The sequence below is a fragment of the Hypomesus nipponensis genome, chromosome 16 (assembly GCF_054491055.1).
Source record: "Hypomesus nipponensis isolate SF chromosome 16, ASM5449105v1, whole genome shotgun sequence".
NCBI lineage: Eukaryota > Metazoa > Chordata > Actinopteri > Osmeriformes > Osmeridae > Hypomesus > Hypomesus nipponensis.
In genome coordinates this window covers 8,582,501-8,594,962 of record NC_140376.1, presented here as the reverse complement: position 1 = coordinate 8,594,962, position 12,462 = coordinate 8,582,501, and positions in this window count along the sequence as shown.

The window sequence follows — 12,462 nt, the reverse complement described above, 5'->3', positions numbered from 1 at the left end:
TTAGCCTTTGCCCCAGCACACTGACAGTATAAGAACATAATCCACACAGTAAATATTTTCGCTCTGAACAGGATTCGGCATCTGTAGTGATAAATAATGTCTATAGCGTGCAAGTTTATTAACTGTGTAACTCCTACTTAACCTCTCATGTCTCTGCCTAAGAATAAGCCTAACTTCAATATGGCGTCTTTTCAAGGTTTAGCAATCTAGAAGGGATTTATCTGAGACCCTTATACAGTAAACAGCACACAACAATGTACAAAATCATGCTGGCAATCTTCCTTATGTTAATTCCCGGCTTCCGAGATGTTGACATAATCCCAAGACGATGGTCCTTGGTGCCCGGAGGACCCTGGCAAATCTGTCGCCTCATGCGGGATGCAGAGACAAACTTGTACAAACGAGGCTCCCAATTTTTTTTTCTTTATCCAGCCATGTTTTTGTTTTTCCGCCCCTTTCCAATGCCTCATTTACATAAGAGAGAGAGAGAGAGAGACATAGAGAGAGAGACAGACAGAGAGAGACAGAGAGAGATGGAGAGAGATAGCGCTGTCTGGGGCAGTGCCACGGCGAATGACGAGATGCATAAAAAATGAATCGTCAGTCTCATCCTCTCCCCTAGCCAGCACTCGTGTCTCCGCCAACAAACTCATTTGGAAGGAATATATTTACACCGTGGGGGATGTCGTCACTTTACATCCCACTGCTTGTGCGCTAGGCAGCCACCTCTTGCCCACCGCCCGCCGACCAACAGCGAGCGCTCCCTTGCTGTGTCTCTTCACCCCCTCTCTCTCCCTCTCTTTTTATCTTCTCTATCTCCCTCTTTTTTTTCCCCCCTCTATCTTTTTCCCTTACTCTGTCTCTTTATCTTTATATCTCTCTCCCTCTCTGTTTATCTTCTCTATCTTTTTTACCCTCTATCTTTTCCCCTTACTATGTCTCTTTATCTCTCTCTCTCTTTCCCCCCTGGCTCTGAACCTCTCTCCCTCTGCCTGTTGGTAGTGGCTTCAGGGCAGATTAGGGAGCCTGCATATGGCCCTCTCCACGGTCATGTAGACACAAGCACGCACACACCACACCCAAGGACATCCACGATAGAGGGATTGAACTGGAGGGAGGCACAGAGTAAGGACGCAAACATTTACATCCACCCAAACTCACGACAACAACAAAAAAACATTAGGCAGCGGCATCCCGCCGCCAGATTTTGAGCAACAGGAGCAAAAACGGTGCCGTTGTCCCCTCACGTGCAGCACCATCGTACAAGACGAACATGTTGTTCGAAGCGTGGCGCTTGCTTTGTGTAAATCCCTGCAGCGGTTGGGTGGATTTGGCAGGCTCCTAAATCCAAACGCGTCGATGAATATTTGGGTTCCGAACCCCTCTCGCTCAGCAGGGAGCCTTTGCTCACTTTGCACCTGAAAGCAGCCGCTCAAAACGGATTGCCCCCCCCCCCCCAACGGGCGGGGGGACAGGGTGGGGGCACTGGAATCTGAGCCTCTATTCTCTTTGACTGTCACATGACCTTAGCGGTATATTATTGTGAAGACAGTGGTTGAAACGAAAACGACTACAATCATTTATCAAGTCATTTAGATCTTGATCAATGAGTTTCATTGCCAACGGTTCATTGGGTACGAAGTGTGCATATATGCCGACACACTACAAGTCAGTGCTTCTTCAAAACCGTGCACTGACTGTAGTTCAATATTAAACATATTTTTCAAACAAGCTGACATAAGAATCTTCTCTTTTATAATATTGACACCACAGTCTTCTCTTTAACACGTTGTCATGTAACCAGAAGGCAGAACTTTTTTTCTTCTCTTCTCTCACTTAAAGCAAACCGAGCTGGAGTTGAGGGTCACGCATACACGGTCGCCCTCACACCTTCTGAAATCACATCTAATGCGAAGCTACGTGTGAAAAAGAGAGCACTCGTCTGACCAAAGACAAGTCGTTTATATCCAACTCATCTCTACTTTTCCGAATGGACTGGCAAATTAGACTTAACTTTTCGCTTTTCATCTCTTTCTACCTCGCACCCTTTTTTCTTGAACTTGCTTCAAAAGCAACCAGAGTCAAAAAAGTTACCTGCGAAAACTCAATCCTGAGAATATTTCCATAAATGAAAGAGTCTAATTCTTTCAACATACTTTTAATGGGTCCACAGTCAAATTGTCGGATTTTATTGCAGGCTATTGAACCCTTCTTAAAGGTCATTACACATAGCATGCACAAAATGACAAACGTAGACACAGACCAATCATACAGTGAGGTCAAAGGTTATAAAAAGTGGGAGAAATAAAAAGTGTCTGCAATTGGCTCTGCCTTAAGGAGTATGCGGTTGGGTACCAACCCTGTCAGATTTTACACCTGAATCCTCAGCCCCACTCACTCTAAGGTTGGCATCCTGTGCAGACCACTAGATGAGTGTTAATAACCTGGAGCAGGATTAGGACAGAACAAAGTAATGACCTTCCTCATTTGCCCAGAATTGAAATGTCAATTCAGTAATTACCAGGCTGATTGTTAGTGAAATGGTAGGCATCTGCTCTATTGCATGAGCAGGAGAAAGGAGTAATGATCAAAATCTCAGGTAGGGGGCTGAGACAGTTCTTGAATTACCTGCCAGAAGAAGTGAGCTCTCTGCTGAGAAGAAGCTTTGGAGAAATCTATGTTCGTCTTGACACAATGTAACAAAACCGAAAGCATGATATAGACAAGATATAAAAATTCTCCCCCAATTTAATTTTTTTTAACCGACCGTTTATTTTTTTATGAAGTATGTGATCTGGCTTGCCAGTACAAGAATATAAAGTTTTTGAACCATGTGTTTGAAATGTAATAATACCGTCTAAAGGTTTGCTTACATTATTAGGAAAACGGGATTAAAATGAGTCGAGAGGGTGCTGGTCAACAAACGTGTGGAAATATTCACAGTAGGTACCTCATTGGTGATCAAAGCAAGTCCACTGCTGAGGGGAATATTTGTATCTTGCTGATTAAAAGAAAAATTGTATCTGCTTCCTGCACCCTGTCAGTTAACCCAGATGCATTACAAATATGAACAACATCTTTAATTAGTCATACCAAGTTTTGGGCGTTTATGGGTCAGCGTCATTTGGAATACATGCCCAGGCAAGAGAGAGTGGGAGAACTACCCTAGCCCACACATACACGCTGAAAAATAAACAAATATGGCCGCCTTTGCACTTGCTATCTTGGCTTTCCCTAACTCTAATGTTGTGAAAAGTACTGTATATTCAGCCACTGCACCTTTCTGTGTTACAGAGCTTCTTGGTGGATGGGATACCTCACTGAATCGCTCCCTCTAAGGTTTTCTTCCATGTTGTCCCTGGGAGTATTTCATTGTCCTTTCTGGTGGTTTTAGGTTGGTTTAGTTGGAGTTCTATGGGCGTAGGTGAAGTTTTCTCTGACGTTGCTTCCAAAAAGGGGAACGGACCCACAAGTACATTTGATTCGATTCAACGCCGATTCAGACTTCCTCATCTTTCAATACCGTCTGGAAAAAAAAGGCATTCAAATGCCCAGAGTTTCTGTTTCATTCACCAATGGGCACGGCGAAGGAATGCCAAATGACGTTGTGTCCTTGGGCAAGGCACTTCACCCTACTTGCCTCGGGGGTATGTCCCTGTACTTACTGTAAGTTGCTCTGGATAACAGCGTCTGCTAAATCACTAAATGTAAATGTAACAACTTGTGTTGCCTTTCCTTTTGTTTCTTATCACGCCAGCCGCTTGTACGCGTGAACCTTCTCTCGTGACATACCACATCACTTCTTCATTCCCGTCAGATGTTCCCTTAAGATCTATGTCCTTATGTAGCATGTTTGTGAGTGTGTGTGTGTGTGTGTGTGTGTGTGTATTGATGCCTTTTGTATGAATGGGTCTGACATCGCTAAACCTTCATCAAATATACTGGGGAGAACCCCCCCCTGAGGTATGTTAGAGTATGTGTGCATATGTTTGCACGGATCTGCTTTGTGTGAAGGCATGCGCGTGTGTCTGTGTGTGTGTGTGTGTAGAATGTGTGTCAGCAGCATGGCCTCTGCACTCCGCCGCTCCCCATCTGGGTACACCCAGCCTGATGGAGTAGCCTGCCAAGGGATGCCTTCTGTGGGAGAAGGCCCGGTAGCCTGTTAACGTCGGTGACAAAGCAAACGGTCGTTGCTGTGCTCAATGTGCCGACTCCGCGCGTTCCGTCTTGAAGGAAACGCATGCGGTTGCCGTCGCCCCAACACGCCTCGCAGTTTGCCTCTACCGCTACCCACGTCTCCGAGGAAAGTCCATTTACACGGTTGGAGTGAGCGATCGACAGACGGCATTAGAACTGTTGCCGTAAGAACTGATTATGGTGCACGCGTCGCAGTTGGTCTGTCAGATATCTTTAAATAGTCTTGGCGCTTAATGTCGACATTGAGGTCAAATCATATCTTGGGTTATGTACAGAGAACCTTGGCACAGGGATTATTATTTGACGGGTGGCCTGAAGGGTTTCAACATCAACATCGTTTCTTGAAGACAATTGTCTTTGCATGGGGTTTTCATAATGGGTTATAAAACCCACTAGTGAATCATCACACCTGTCATTTAGAGATACTGACACTGAGTAAATGAACAAATGCAATGCATCCATACATATGTATTGATCCAAGTGTTGCAACAAGTCTTTGTGCTGTGTCCTCTTTCATCCCCTTATCTGCTACCGATTGTCTACTGCTAGATTGAAACTCTAACCTAGATTAGGTTTGATCAAGTAGCAAATCCACGTCGAGCCGCAAATGCATATCTAGTCGGATCTGTCTACCTCAAAGGGGTGCATTTCAGCACTAAGCTTCATCCTCTTTGTCTCTGTCTCTCTCTCGATGTCTCTCTCTCTCTCGATGTCTCTCTCTCTCTCTCTCGAACGGCCGCACGATAAAACATTCCCCATTAGCACCGCAGACGGAGAGCGAAATGGTCCCTCTTCTGCTCCCTGACGCAGGCTCACGCATGCGATCATCTCCATCACAGTCAGTAGTGAAAGTGTGCGGCGGACGCAAACACGACATTCATTTCAATGATCCGCCGTCGCTCCATTCAATTACGTTCCATGAAATGTTCAACGTAAAAGTAGGTCTGATTTAGGTAGGGGAGGCCATACCATGCACCGCATGGGCGCGTGTACACAGCCCAGCACGGGGGCTGTTTGACGACGTCGCCCTCTCATGTGTCATTAAAGTCAGACTTTTTTTAGCGATGTTCCTCCCTCTTTTGCTCTGTCTCGGTTTTTTCATGGGGAAGCGAGCACGTCTCGGAGAGGGAGTGGGAGAGGGGAGGGGGGGAGTGAAGGAGATCCGTGAGACTGGAAGTGATGCTCAAACCTGTATGTTGTTGAAAACACATGTTGTGGTGGTGATACTGGTGCCAATGGCAGATTGATGTTGAATCCATTAGTATAGGCCTATATGTATAGCCAACATGTATGTATCCATTGGTATTATTTATATGCCCTTATAGTCTTATGCAATACCCGTGACCTGTGAGCCACAACCATCTTCAAATCAACATTGGGAGGCTTTCTCACATGTCGCTGTATTACAGGCAAACTGATGTGAACGGTTAGAGTGCTCTGTTCTATTAAACAAGGCTTTTGTAGTCAGCAGACCTGTATAGTAGATGGACTCAGACACATCTGGGACACCCTCTCCCCCCCCCTCCCTCCCCCCCCCCCCCCCCCCACACACACACACACACTCATTTTCAGCTTGATTTAGCATGGAGATAGGATAGGGTACTATGCTCTCCGAAGTGTACAAGCGTACAACTCTGGAGTGGTTAACGGAATGCCCTTGGTACTGTGTGTGTGTGTGTGTGTGTGTGTGAGTGTGAGAGAAAGAGAGAGAGAGAGAGAGACTTATGAGTAAGCACTGACTGAATGGTTGAATAATTTCTGCGCGCTTCTTTGACTTTTGCTTTTATCGTACAATACAAAACGAAACAATAGCTCCCTGTGTGGAATTAAATCAGAATTGATTTGTTCATTTATCCACTTTCAGTGTTTCATGCAAATACAGTTGGGGTTGTCAAGTGTCAAAATTGTACTGCAGTAGAGAGCAAAGGAGAGAATGGATTCACTGGGCGTTCAAAACACTGTGCATTAAATTGGCTGATTCATACGTTGTGAGTGTCCAGTATGAAGTCTTTTACACGAGGGTGTATTAGCATGCGGCGTTGATTACCTATTGGAAACACACAGTTAGTTGATTAGGGTTTCATTGTCCCAGTCAGTCTACACTTGCAAACACGTGAGGTGTTTGTTTGGCCTGGAGCATCCAGTGATTGTACAGGAGAAGTGTCATATTGTATGTGAAAATATGGAAGGAGGTTTAATGAAATACACACAGCATGGCTCTGAGGTTATTTATTGAATCTGGTTTTAGTCAAAATACAACAACCAGCAGTTTTCACATGTACTGGACTTGATCCCCAAAGCAGCATCTTATGCGTTCCACCCAAATGAACACGTCGCGAAACCCTCTCTCTTTTGTGATCCGAGGGTTACTTAATCAGGTTTTCCCTGAAAGGAAATTCCTTTAAAACCCTCACTACCACAAAGGAAGGAGGCATGGGCGGAGGAAAAAAAAGAAGAAGAAGAGATCTCTAATAATGGACGACAGATCAGTCATCCGTTAGTCCTGTTTATTGATTGAAGCCATAATGAGTTTGGTGTTTAGGGTACAGATCGCTCCTCAGACGACCGCACACGCACACGCACACGCACAGCGACAACGTTCTTCGTTTTCCTTTCCCGCCTCACCCGCTGCCTTGGGCAGGTAATTAATATAGAACAACGCTATTGATTTCTCATTCAGCACAATTGCCGGTTCTCTCGGGGATGTCAGTTAAACCTCTCTCGGGAACAGATATCTCTCTCTTTCTCTCCTGAGAGGGGGAGTGGGAAGGCTACCAGAGAAAAGGGATGAGGCCCGGCGCTGCCGTCTTCTCAGCTGACAACTGTGTTGAATCTTGTCACAAAGGTATGTTGGGGACCACTCTGGCATGCCAATCTATGAACCTGTGCTTTGGTTCCCTGGATGAAGTTCAAGACAGAGATGGAAGTTCAAATCTCTGAGGGTTTTCAAGGGCCCTTGATAGAACCGATTTTCTTTGTCAATCCTGTGGTAAGACCTTGCGTTAACAGCAACGTTTTGTTAGGGAAAATGCTACAGTACAAAGGACTGTACTAACCCCAAGCCATGAATACGCCTCCATGCACCAGGTGTTTAGAGGGCAGTTGCTGTGTCATTGTCAGGGAGGGGACAGGAAGTCCACTATTTTTAAACCACTTTCACCCACCACCTCCCAACTGTTCTTCCAGCACGCTGCACTGGGCCTCGGGTAGCTGTCCCCCCTGATCCTGACAAGCAGGAAATAGAGAGCTTCCTGTTCCTGTTCCTGTCTCACGGATGGCGGTGGGCCCCCGGGGTCCGCCATGAATCACCCGCCAGTCGGCCAGAGAGGAGAGTTCTGGGTAGAGAGAGAGATCCCCTGGGACATCCCCCTTCATCACGATTAAGGGGTGTCTACTTTCCTACAAAAGTTCCTGATGGGGTTAGGACTGGAGCCGTAGCGTTCTCTGGGGAGGGCCATGGAACAGTCTCCCCAGAATACATTGTCCGGGAGGGACAAGAGGGGAGGGTGGGGCTATCCTCATGAGCAGAGAGTGTTTTAATGATTTGGGTGGCAGCAGTTGTGTTGAGGTCAACTGTCGCTCACTTACACTTGAATGAAGTCTTATGTCATTTTTTGGACCCGACAATATTCTAACTCGAAATATAATTAATGGTCAAATGACTTGATCCAGCTTCAACTATAAGACTTTTTCAAATATGTCTTACCAATTTTGACCAAGAATTACACCTTGATTGCACCTGTAGTCTCTAACTATCCCCTTCGGTTAAAATAGCCTTTTGCCGCACTCAATCCTTTCTCTCCAGCTGAGAGACCAGCAGTAGCAGACAGAGGCAGATACAGTATAGAGACAAGGCAATGATGCACAGGGTCTCCTAACACCAGTCCAGGGGCAAATCTGACACCCTGTCTGTCAAGGCCGCGCTGGGCTGGCGGGCGCCGGCGCTGATAGCTCACTCTGCCTCCACAGGAGGCAATGAGAGGCAGAAAGGGCACAGCAGGTAGTGGAGCCAGTAGGCACTGCCAAGGTCTTTGTGTCAGGTCATATCATATTTACCCAGCCCCAGACAGTAGCAACCCAGAAACGCAGTATAGCCTGCATGTGTGTTTGCTCACAGGCAACTATGGAAGCCAGCAGTCGACATATGCAGTTTTGCAAACGTCTGTTTCCCAAAGAATGGAATATCCGATTGAACTAAAAGTAACAGGAAGACAATTACACAATCCGAGCATTTTCAGCTCTAGCTGATCGCGAGAAAATTGGTAAATGACAAAGATCGGAATGATATCAAGAAAACTGTCATGTCATTTTCTGCACTCTTACCTACGGTAATTGCAATGTTCCTGTTTACAGAAAAAGCCCTCGCTTTAGTTTCTTCCCAACGGCCTCTTCAAACTCATTCATGTCAGTCCCCCTTCAGTGAACTTGAGAAAAACCCTGACCAAACATTCTCTCCTAGTACAGTAGCAATCCTCCTTGTCACATTGCCTGCCAGTACAGGAAAATATAACCTAACACATGTCGCACCCCTCACACAATGGACCATAAACACGAAAGGAAATATTTATGTCCTCCTGACAGGAAGAATTTGGATTTCTACCCACCTGAGGGTTCCCACAAGATGTCTCCTGGTCTACCGTATGGGCTACTGATGGAAATCAACGTGGACAGACTCTCTGCCGAAAGCTCTGTAGTCGCCTTCAACTAGGGAAACACCCAATAAGGGTCTCTGAAGACTGTGAACTTCTGCAACAGGGTTGACTATGATCTAATGCTAACCCAAATGCAAGGGGAAGGCAAACAACTCCGGATGGCAGTTTAAAATGAGATAATGTCCTCCCGATAATGTAAACCGGAAACGCAAATGCAGTTTTACCGACGGAGTACAGTTTAACAAAGGATTGCTGGTGGAGTGACTAATATCTTATTTCTTCACTTTCAGGTTCGAGTCATGGGAATACTGTACGATCGTTCAAGGTTTTGTACAATTTGAAATGTACTACTAAATGGCACTTGCAGACCATATGGATCGCATATTTAAAGATCGTGTTAACTCCTTTCAGAAATCATGACTAATTTGATCATTCCTCTAACTTGGTTGGTGTGTTGTTTTGGAGAGAAACAGAGGTGATTAGAGATGATTTGAAGTCAATCAAGGTTGACATTATAATTTTCGAATGATTCATTATTCTACAAACCCAAGGAATTTTAGAAAAATCGAAAATATCATGGTGTTCAGTAATGAAATGAAGCACTCCTAAGGAGCCTGATCAGTAGCCTGCATGCTCGTGAAAACAAAGCAAACAAACATACGCTACAGTTTACGTGGGTCACATTTGTATGCTGTGGAACATCTCAATGAAGGAGTAGTTACAGTAACGGTGTACTGTAGGTTGTGGCGCTGGTTTGAATCTCTTGTGTATTCAAACTTTTAATCGGGCCTTATTCAAAAAAATCGAACACGTTTCATTGTTGTTTTACAATACTTTGACACAAATCCGACAGACAGCCAAATGTGCCAGATGTTTCACGGAGCTAGACACATCTGTTGTGGAGTTTGTGAGTCTTGGTCTCTGGTGTATCGTAAGCGACATGCTGTATCGAACGTAGAGATACTCCTCTCCTCATAAACCAGTCCTCCATCCCTACCCATCCTCCCTCTCCCCATCTGTCTATCATCTTTCTTCTTGTCTTTCCCCCCCCCCCCCCCCCGTCTGGCATCCTCCTCTTCTCGTCCGATCCTTCACAGCCTGCCGTCCAGTCCAATTGCTTCCATCCATCTGCCCTCCCGTATCTCCTTCCCTCCATCACCTTTATTCACACATCAATTTATTCTATTCCCTCTTATGTTATTCTACCGCCCCCCCCCCCCCCCACACACACACTTTATCCTGACCTCTTTCATCTGTTCACTCCCATCTTTCCTCTCTCTCTCCCTCTCTCTCTCTCTCCCTCTCTCTCCCTCTCTCTCTCTCTCCTCCCTCCCTCTCCCTCTCCCTCTCCCTCTCCCTCTCCCTCTCTCTCTCTCTCCTTCTCCCTCTCCCTCTCCCTCTCCCTCTCCCTCTCCCTCTCCCTCTCCCTCTCCCTCTCCCTCTCCCCCTCTCTCCCTCTCCCCTCTCTCTCTCTCTCCCCCCTCTCTCTCTCTCTCTCTCCCCATCCCTTCCGTCCTCCCTCCCTCCCGCTCTCCCTCTGTCTCAAGATATCTCCTTGGAAAACAGTCAAGCGTCGCTCCTCTCCACTCGTGTTCTTTCTCAGCATGTTGTGAGAGGAATCCAGTGTTTGCACTCTCCAGTCGAGAATGCATCATTTCCCACTCATCCAAAAAGTTGCATGGAATTATCCCTTCACATAATTTGATGTTTTGATTTCCTCCTGCACAATTACATTAATTATGACTCATGTGTGAGACGGCAATGACTTTGAGGCAAGCTGAGATTCCGTTTTCAAGCATTGTCTGTGTACACATCTGTGTGTGTGTGTGTGTGTGAGAGGAGTGTTATCCGATTCAGAAGTCTTATTTACTGGATCTCCAGTACATGTCATCTACGATTGGAGTCAGTTGAAACTTGCTCAGATGATGTCAAAGAGCTCTTCAAGGCCACCGCATATCTTCAAGGCCTTCTGACTTTGGCGTGCAAAGTGGGTGAACAGTGTGGAGGTTTATATTGCTGCTAAAGTCGTCGGATTGAAATGGGATTTCTAGTCCCAAGACCTGAGCCCGCTGTCAAAACACATCTCCAAATGTTCGACTTTTCAGAGCAGTTACATCCACCCAGTCTGGATTTGGTTTGAGTTGCGGGGGGGGCTTTTTTTTGTTTATTGCATCATCTAAGAGGGGGGGCGGGGGGAGGACTCAATGGCTCGCCTGGCAGTTTGTGGACCTTACAAAGACATCCCCGAGGATGAAAGGCGTGGGGGGGAATCATCAGGGGAAAAAGAGTCCAGCTGCAACGTTTTTTTTGTTTTTTCTTCTTCTATTTCTCCCTCCTGCGAGATGAAAAAGGAGTACTCCTACAGTGCTGCTCTGTTAATGGGTGTCCCTTTGGGTGCGTTTCATTTGGCTTTCAGAGTAGCTTTCAGGACATCGAGGTAGGGGACCCATTGTGCTGTCCGCCGCAAAAACCCGAAAGTCTGTCAACACTTTTTCAAGGGCCGCGACTCCGCTGGTGCGGTTGGCGTCCGTGGGAATTGACGTCAAGTGTCATGTCGGAACACCGAATGATGTGCCGCTTTCATTTCAAGTACACGACACAGTCAGGTGTGAATTGGGATTCGACCACCAATTGTGTTGCTGCGGAGTGACAGGAACATCCAGCAGTATGGCGTGCCCGCAATGAATTAAGAACAAAAGAAAACCAACATTTTGAACCAGCGAGCTATGTGAGCTAAGCTATTGAGTGTCCTCAATGGTTACTCTCCAGAGGATGACTTTGCCATCGGGGGACTGTAATTCTGTCACCAGGTAGAAGTAGACAAGAAAAGCGCATATCGGTTGGCATATCGGGAAAGCGAGTACTCCCAAGCAGGGAGCGGGGCCAGAAGGAAGAGCAAACACAAAACGGTATGAGAAAGAGAGGGTGGGGTGGGCAGGGGTTGGGAGGGGGGTGGGGGCAGGTGAATCATATTGGTTGCCATTGGAAACTGCCAGCGAGGGAGTGGTGTCTCTCGTTCGTCCCAGTCCGTCAGAAGAGCTGACAACCCTCAATATGAAATATCTACCACCCCCCCCCATACCAACTCAACCCTGCACAGACTTTATCACCAAAATGCACACCAACATGTGTTCCCATGTGTATATATATGTCCTTGTGTATATGCTTTTTCCAGGAGCCAGTTTTGGAGTAACTATTGCTACACTGTACATAGGCCATGTGTGGTTTTTAGTTAGGCATTTTAGATAAGTAGATTCATGTCTCTTGTATGTAATGTTTTTCATGTATGGGCTATTGCGCCAGAAATAAACATTAAATAAATACAATAAATACATATATATACTATATATATGTATATATATGTATATATATGTATACTATATATATGTATATGGGAACATTCATCCCTTTCCCCTCTACCTTTACATAGACTCCTTTACACCCACGTACAAATGATAAGAGTTACTGTGTGGAACTCCCCGGGGGTGTCTCACTCATCGACTGTGAATTTCAGGACTGATCAGAGAAGCTTTCCCCTACAACCAGGCGATCGCTCCAGTTCCCCAGCCTCTCTGAGCCGGTCCAGCCGATCAGCGAGGGTGAGGCTGCGTTC